A 9,265-nucleotide genomic window follows, 5' to 3' on the forward strand; every position below is an offset into this window, starting at 1 on the left:
TTGGCTTTTAGACATGGTTTACGTTGTGATGTTGTTTGATCAAACAATGTTTCTAATTATTAATGTTTTCTAAAGTAATGTTTTAAAAACGAAATTTTTGGACGTGAAAATTGGGTCGTTACATTAACCGTAAGACTAAGAAGTTGTAACGTAAGATAGTCGATTTAGTGCCTATACGTTGGAAACATATAAATGGGCCAAATCCTACATGGGAAACGGAGAGTGACATAGTGAGTCGCTACCCGTAGTTGTTTATCGTTGTGTGATTCCGGGGACCGAATCATCCTAAGGGGGAGAGAGTTGTAACGCTCGTGTTTCTAGGCTAGGCATTAATATTGACATAATGGTCTAGGTTAACCTTTGTAACTCATTTAGAAGAAATGAAAAGGAATCATGTGAATTTTATGTGAATTATGTGTTTTATGCTTAATTATTAGGGTTTAATTAATTAAAAATAAAAATAAGCGTCAAAATTAAAGTGTGAGATAAGCCCAATATCTTTACATAAAGTTGTAGTGGTCAAAACAAGGATTTCGGGGATATAAAGAATGCCGAAATCCGAGTTATAACGAAGAAGTTATGGCCTGTCAAAGTTTCGCGACAAAATCGGCACGGTGCCGAATGTCGTAAAAAGTGAGTTTTTGATAAACTACTTTTTAGCCTTAGTAATCTAAACGAAAGTCGTAGTATTTGTAAACCGATAAGTTCGATAAAAAGAACGTCCAAATCTGACTTCGTATGAGGAAGTTATGATTTTTCGAAGTTTCAGCTTAGCAGTAGACAGCTAAAAAACTTGAATTTTAGATCGAGCGATTTTTAGCCTACACAACCTAAACGGGAATTGAAGGTCTCGTCGTTATGAGCACAACGGTAAAAATTCTGACAAAAACAGACGTAGGATGAAGAAGTTATGAATTTTTAACGGATTTCCTGTCCCGATCTGTTAAAAATAATAATATAAAAATTAAAGTCAAAATTAGCCGACGAAGTCTGAACGGAAGTTGTAGAGCGTAAATTTAGCTACGCGTGCATATAAAGAACGTCAAAAACGGAGCTCGTATGCGAAAGTTATGGATTTTAGAAGTTTTGGCGCGGAAATCGAGAAAATTCGCATAGTCACGAGTTGCCACGTCACCCTCGCTGAAAAAGTGCCACGTGTCCTGCTGAGTCACCAAGCTGCTGAGTCACCGAAGCTGCTGAGTCATGCGAAGCCACATGTCGGATTCTGATTTGACCGAAGGGAGGTCCAATCCGAGGCTCGCATATGGACCGAACCTCGCACCCTAGCTCCGAGCCTCGCATGTGTGATACGACTCCGCAGTCCAATCAGCGGGTGCCACCAAGACCCTCGCACATGCTGACCACCTGCACATCGGACACACGCTTCGGACCAATCACAAGAAGCCAGCAGCCCTTCGCACATGCTACCCTCGTGTGAGCCACCCCCTGCGAAGCCTCTCAGCCGTCGAATCAGAAGCTTCTCAGCCATTGGATCAGGACTTCGGACCCTATAAATAGAAGGGTACCTGCGAAGGCTCTCGGTTACTTTTGGAGTTTTGCCATATTTAGCCCCTCTCTTCATATTTTCTTCATCTTAGAATCCCCCAAAGCCCCGGTATCGATTGTAAGCCCAGGAATACGCCACGAAGTGCCCGAGAAGCCCGAAAAAATTATCTTTTCGGTTTCGAAGCCTGACCCTCGCAGAGCCCGGTTTCTCAATAAAACTCCCGGTTTTATTAGAAACGATCCTTTTAGGAAATGAATTGCTGCCCGGTTTTCATTAAATCAAGTGAGTGTGTAGTTACTTTTACCTTACACATAGATATGAAGTATTTTACATAAAATATGTGTTGTGTGAATATATATTGTTTGTTTATTTGAGATGGGTGCTGAAGGAATGATTTATACATGTTTTTAAATAATTTAAACTATATATGTATTTTTATCTACAAAAAATGTTGGGTAAAAACATGGGTAGATGAAATAGTGGGTATGATGAAAGGTGAATTGGATAAAGGAGATGATCAATAATATTGATCATGAGTTGAGGGTGAGTGGTGAAAATTTGAGAGAATCACTTACCCAAATTGTTGGCCCCTGTCATTCAGCAGAGTATGGATGACAACCATGGACTATTCTAGACAGTCTATGGAACACTAGCAGGCCCGCAACCTGTAGGTGTAATGAACTATATGTTCATTTGATGTAATCTAAAAACCCATTTACATGTATTGCAGGAGAGAATGCCTGAAAATAATACTGTCGATAAATGAGAGCTATGGACTTAGCACATGTTGAATAAACTTTGCCAGCTATGGAATTAGTGCCAGTTGTATAAACCCCCGTCACGAGGTGACTTTGTGTCTATTCCTTAGGATGAATCCTTAGGAAGGAGTGATAGTTGATTCTTAGGGTAAACCCTTAAGAAATAAATAAAATAATGGGGTTTGGGGTAATTCGGTTGATTGATTGATGTTTAAACATAATAAATTTATGTATTGTGGGTTGAAAACCCTATATGCTTACCAGGCTTCCAAGTCTGACCCACTCAGCAGTTTATATTACAGGTAGAGGACCCCGAGCATAGTCGGGTGATGATGATGAGTGAATTTTGGATTATAGGCCAGTAGTTACAAATAACTGTCGTAAGGCTAATAATGTATTGTTTATGCTTTTGATCTATATCGGAACATGACATCCCAAGGTTTTGATATAAAAAGGAAATGATATATTTCTTAAAGAAAAGTTTTGACAAACTTTTATCATATTTTGTTTTGGGGACCAATTCCGCAACATCTTTTATAAAGATTTCTCTGATTTGATTTTAAAAAGCATAAATTAAATCGGTCTTTTCTGACCGAGAATTTAGTGGATGTCACAATATCTCTTATCTCTTAACAAATCATCCTGTCAAATTGCTATGGTGAAGGCAACCCAAAAGGATCATGCACAACCGGGTCAAGTACTTACCAAATATAGTTACAACCTTAGACACTAATCCAACAGTCTCCCATTTGGATACGTCTAGTAACTATATATGCAAACACAATCCGATTAGCAATCGTAGCTCTCAAAGACGCTGTCACACTCTGATCTTATCAGTATCCTGTCCTTCAAATAAGGGATTGTACAGTCCTCTGTTTAGATATTATGCGAACAATCTTATGGAACTTATTATTCAGCAATTGGTTTCTCGATCTCAGATTCATTTGACATAGAACTTAATTGAACACATCAATTCAGTCCTGACCGGGACCGACACATAAGTCAAATCAAATCATCGAGGGGCCCTAATATCGCTTTTACCCTCTTAGGATAAAAATAACAGATAAACTTCGACTTATATGCATTTACTATTTACTAATCAATCATACACAACAATGCGTTTTTTATGACATCAATTTACTGATGCGGTTTCGCATTATCAATGCACAACCAATTAATAAACAATAAACCATATATCTTGGTGTTAAGACCATATGATATTATCGTCTTGCGATCACTTGTGTCTCATTCCATAAAGTGATTCCAGCAAGCGTGGGATTATTCCAATGCTCAAAACTTGTTCATAAGCACTCATGAACGTTGTATCAAACCTTTGCTATGTCTAATACCTTTTAGACAATCTACATACCAATTCATGACAATCTTCATTCATACCTACTTCCAACATATGAACGATTGTGGACTATTCGAATAATTCGATTATTCTTAATAACTCAATTATTCAGGAAGTCAAAACATGCAAAATGAAATAATAGTTAAGCAATTAACATAAGACAATAGCTTTAATTATAAATAGTACTCCTTTATTTAATCATCAAATGTCAATTACATTTATCTATTACATGTTTCCAAAACTATCTAATCTAAAGTAATATCGTCTTTCAGCCCAATGCTCCTAGCGTGCTGCAAATGCTTAACCCTGCTCATTCCCTTCGTAAGCGGATCTGCTGGGTTATCCTCTGACGATACCCTCTTTACTATGAGGTGTCCTTCTTCTACTCGATGTCTAATAAAGTGATATTTTCTGTCGATATGTCGAGATCTACCATGATCCCTCGGTTCCTTGGTCAAGGTAACCGCTCCTTCATTGTCACAGAAAATTTCCATAGGCTCCTTTATGGTAGGCACAACTCCAAGATCACCAATGAAGTTCTTCAACCACATCGCCTCCTTTGACGCTTCGCTCGCCGCAATGTACTTTGATTCGCACGTTGAATCAGCTACGGTTTCTTTTTTGGAACTTTTCCAAGTCACTGCTCCTCCATTAAGGGTAAATACCCAGCCCGACTGCGAACGGTAGTTGTCCCTGTCAGTCTGGAAGCTTGCGTCACTATACCCTCGCACCTTCAAGTCATCACTCCCTACGAGGACTAAAAACCATTCCTTGGTCCTCCGAAGGTAATTAAGTATATTCTTGACCACAATCCAATGAGCCCTGCCAGGGTTCCCTTGATATCTACTGACCATGATCAAAGCAAAGGCACATCAGGGCGAATACAAGTCATAGCGTACATGATTGAGCCAACCGCGGAAGCGTAAGGTACTCGGCTCATCTCAGCTATCTCGGCTTCTGTACTCGGACTTTGAGTCTTACTCAATTTGGCATTACTTTGTATCGGTAGATCTCCCTTCTTCGAGTTTTGCATACAAAAACGTTTTAGTACTTTATCCAAGTAAGTATTTTGACTAAGTCCTATTAGTCTCTTACTTCGTTCTCTCACTATCCTTATTCCCAAAATATAGGAAGCCTCTCTGAGGTCCTTCATAGCGAAGCACTTCCCGAGCCAGGACTTAACCTCCTGCAAAGTCGGGACGTCATTTCCTATGAGCAGTATGTCATCGACATACAAAACGAGAAAGCTAACTATACTCCCACTGGCCTTGACATATACACATGATTCATCTTCACTTCGTACAAATCCAAACTCTTTGACTTTCTCATCGAAGCAAAGATTCCATCTGCGAGACGCTTGCTTAAGTCTATAAATGGACTTCTCAAGCTTGCACACTCTCTTCGGATCGACGAAACCATCTGGATGAGCCATATAAACATCCTCAGCCAACTTCCCATTATGGAAAGCGATCTTGACATCCATCTGCCATATCCCATAATCATGAGATGCATCAATGGCTAGCATCACCCTAATAGATTTTATCTTAGCAACTGGTGAGAAGGTCTCATCATAGTCAACTCCGGGAGTTTGAGTAAAGCCCTTCGCCACTAATCGTGCCTTATACGTGTGCACATTCCGATCCACATCGGTCTTCTTCTTGAAGATCCATTTGCACCTAACCGTCTTACGTCCGGGCACATTGTCAACCAAATTCCAAACTTGGTTGTCATACATGGACTGAATCTCGCTGTCCATCGCCTCTTTCCATTTTACAGACTCTGGGCCTGCCATGACTTCCTTATAACTATTAGGTTCATGTAGATTTATTAGTGTACTGATATATGCATAATTAGTTAGTTATTTAGCATACATTTTTATTCATTTTTAACTAATTATGTGAATAATATGGACAAAAGGTACTTAATATTGTTTAAATTTTGTTTTCAGTGTAAAAGACATGCTTGGAAGTGAAAGGGAACAAGGGAAAGCAATTGAAGACCAAAGAGTGAAGATTGAGGGACAAAAGCTCATCTACTCGGCGAGTCCAGCTGAATATTACAGAAGATAGCCACGACTCCTGATTTAAGACGGATAACAACGAGTCTACTCGGCGAGTTGGGTCTGCTACTCGCCGAGTACACCCTGTTTTGAGATATCTATAAAACCCAAGCCTTTATCCGATGGGACTACTTTTCTGGCAATTTTTGAAGATCCTTCTGCGATTGAGAACCCTGGAAGACGCTGAGGAATTCTAATCTTCAACGTTTTGAAGAATTGAAGCAACTAGGTTAATCATTCCACTTAGCTTTAGGATTTGAGTATGTCTAATCTAGTTAAACTTGTTTTTATGTTTGTTTTTACTGCAACTATGAGCTAAATACGTTTTTGTTTCTGTTTGGGGAATACCAAGGAACTCCTATGGTTTAATTCTTAGCTTTTGATTAATTGTTTATTGGTGATCTATTAAATTAAGTTTGTTAAAGAACCTTATGCATTAATCACAATTATTTTCTGTTAACTGGAAGACAATTAAGCTGCATGAACATCTCTTAATTGTTAACCTCATATGTCTATGTGAACACTAAATCTTATGCTTAGGAATAATGATTATGAAACTAAGATTAATAAGACAATAGTTAGATTAATGTGTGAGCTTGTTTGAGAAACCATCAAACAAGAGGTTAATTAAACCACTAAATTGATTAACCACTACAAATATTATTTATTCCAAATTGCTAATCTAGGGAATTAATTAGTTTAAACACTTGATCACTGCTTATATTAATTGATTGTCTAAGGGTTAGGAGTAATGAACATGAACCTAACCACTATAATTGGTAGCCAATAACAACTAATCTATCATAAATACAAAATAACCATAGGAGTGAATTGGTTGAACCTAAATAGAAACATCTTTATCAAATTTGGTGAATTAGTTGTCTGCTTTAGTTATTTAGTTAATTAAGTGTTTATGTGTGCTTAAGTTTCTAGTCTTGCAAAACTAGAAGAAAAACCTTTTACTTTCATTAATTGTTTTAGTTAAAATTAGTTATTAGTTTAATTTTCCGTTCCTTGAGTTCGATACCTTACTTACTAAACTATACCACTAAAAGACAGGTTCACTGCCTTTGTGTGCTAAATTTATTAATAAAAAGTAAGGATAAAACAAGTGCATCTAACACACATCAAGTTTTTTACGCGCCGTTGCCGGGGAACGGTTCTAAATAATTAATCTAATTCCTAATTTTTTTGATCCTTTGTGTGAGTTTACTTGCATAGAGTTAATTTATTACAATTTAGTAGTTACTAATTAGGTTTTAGCATCTGTTTTAGTGTTAATATTAAGTTTTTAATTTTTTCAAAATTACACTTATACTCGCCGAGTGCAGTCGCACCTACTCGGCGAGTACAAGCGTATTTAGCAGTTTAATTTTCAATTTTTTTAGTACATTTTTTTGTTTTTTTTACGTTTTTATCTTGTTTATTTCATGACTTTCATGACCAGAGGATCAAACACCCCGCTGGTACCCCCGTTTGAAGATCCCGAAACCGCATTGAAAAGAAACAAAGGAAAGGACGTGGAGAGTTCGAGTACACCAAAGAAGTCACCTTTGTCCAATTTGAAGACTGTTTTTGGGAAAAAGAAGAGCAGCAAATCAGGAGCATCTAACGCTTCTTTAGTAATCGATGAACCGGCTAAGGAAGATATTGAGTACGACACCGAGGAAGAAGAGGAGCCTACATACAAGCACGAAACCGATTCCGAGGAAGAGTTAGCTATCACAATGGCTAACATTGATGAAATCCCCATGGGAGAATGGAAGAAGAGGATGCGCGATGACACTGGCCCGGGACTTGTGCAACCCGCAATTCCCGCGACTGCTACTTTCGAGCTAAAGGGTCATATCCTAGCTTTACTTAAAGAAATACCTTTTTATGGAAAATACCATGAAGATGCCTACAAGCATTTAGACGAAGTCAATGATGTAGCTGATTACTTCAATGTTCCAAATGTGCCCCGCGAGACTCAGCTACTTCATATGCTTCCGGTGACATTCAAAGGAGCTGCAAAAGACTGGCTCAAGTCACTTCCCCCCGGATCAGTCACCACTTGGGCCAAGATGAAAGAAGAATTCATTGATCACTTTTGCCCACCTTCCAAGATAGCTAAGTTGAAGAAGGCCATTGCTAACTTTGAGCAACAAGCTAGAGAGTCGCTATATGAAGCATGGGAGAGGTACAAGAGCTTACTAAGAAACTGCCCACACCATGATCTAAACAGCCATCAAGAAGTCTCCATCTTCTATGATGGAGTCAACGTCACAACCAGGCAGTTACTAGACTCGCAAGGCCCGCTCACAAAGAAGCCTCCCCTAGTGATCAAAGAATTGATTGAAGAATTCTCTAAACACTCTAGAGAATACCACAACCCTAGGCATGATGTCACTAGGGGAGCCGCTTATGCAGCTACTGAAGACTTATCCGCGGTCATGGCTATGCTAAAAACCATGGATAGGAGGATGGATAAAATGGATTAAACGATCCATGCTATTCGGGTGGGTTGTGAAAACTGCAATGGGCCTCACTTCACTAGAGACTGTGATTTATATGAGAATGGCAACAAGAAGGTGCAAGTGTGCTACTCAAGTGGAGACCGATATGATGAAGACTGGCGCAAACAAAAGAAAGAATGGCTCCCTTATGAAGAGTACAAGAAAGCCAAGGAGGAAAGGTTTAGGCAAAAAGGGAGAGGGTTCTACCAAAAGGAGGAGCCGGTGCAAGAAAGGAAGCCAAGTTTGGAAGAAATGCTCACCAAATTTGTAGCTGCTTCAGAAAAAAGACATAGTGACCATGATGCTGCAATTCAAGAAACAAGGACCATGCTTAGGAACCAGCAAGCATCTATCCACAATATAGAAACGCAGCTTGGGCAACTTGCTCAACAAATCAACCAAAGGTCACCGGGCGAACTTCCTAGCAAAACTGAAAATAACCCACGAGGCGCGCACATAAACATAGTCACAACAAGAAGTGGGAAGATAATCACTCCCCTGGCACCTATTCAGACTGAGTCATCCAAGAAATCACAGAAGGAGGAGGCAGAAAAGCAAGCAGAAAACCAAGATATACAATCTGACAGCCCTACTCGTCGAGTACCACGTATGGACTCGGCAAGTACATCACAAAATCCCACCGAACAGATTCCTGAAAAACTTTACCAGCCTCCCATGCCATACCCAGCTCGAGCTAAGAAGGAGAAGCAGGAAAAGGAGTATCAAAAGTTTCTAGATCATATCAAGACTCTTCAAATAAACATACCCTTCATTGAAGCCGTCATGCAAATGCCCAGGTATGCAAAGTTCCTTAAGGAACTTCTCACTAATAGAAGGAAGATGGAAGAAGTGAAGAAGGTAGTACTCAATGAAAACTGCTCAGCTGCTATGCTAAATAAGCTACCAAAGAAGAAAGGTGATCCGGGGAGTTTGACTTTACCTTGCCAATTTGGCAACTTGGCCACCATTCATGCCTTATCCGATTCGGGAGCAAGTGTGAACTAATGCCATATTCATTCTTTAAGAAGCTGGATCTCCCGGAACCAAGGCCAATTCGCATGGCAATACACTTGGCAAACAAGACAGTCACCT

General features: G+C 39.3%; 1 non-coding gene across 1 annotated transcript; it reads right to left on the minus strand.

Annotated features, from left to right (window-relative positions):
* Positions 1 to 7,789: 7,789 nt before the first annotated feature.
* LOC111902985 (small nucleolar RNA R71) lies at positions 7,790 to 7,896 on the minus strand. The gene has a single exon (XR_002854017.2). It is a non-coding gene; the product is annotated as a small nucleolar RNA R71 (small nucleolar RNA).
* Positions 7,897 to 9,265: the final 1,369 nt, after the last annotated feature.

This window comes from Lactuca sativa, chromosome 2, assembly GCF_002870075.4.
Source record: "Lactuca sativa cultivar Salinas chromosome 2, Lsat_Salinas_v11, whole genome shotgun sequence".
Taxonomy (NCBI): Eukaryota; Viridiplantae; Streptophyta; class Magnoliopsida; order Asterales; family Asteraceae; genus Lactuca; species Lactuca sativa.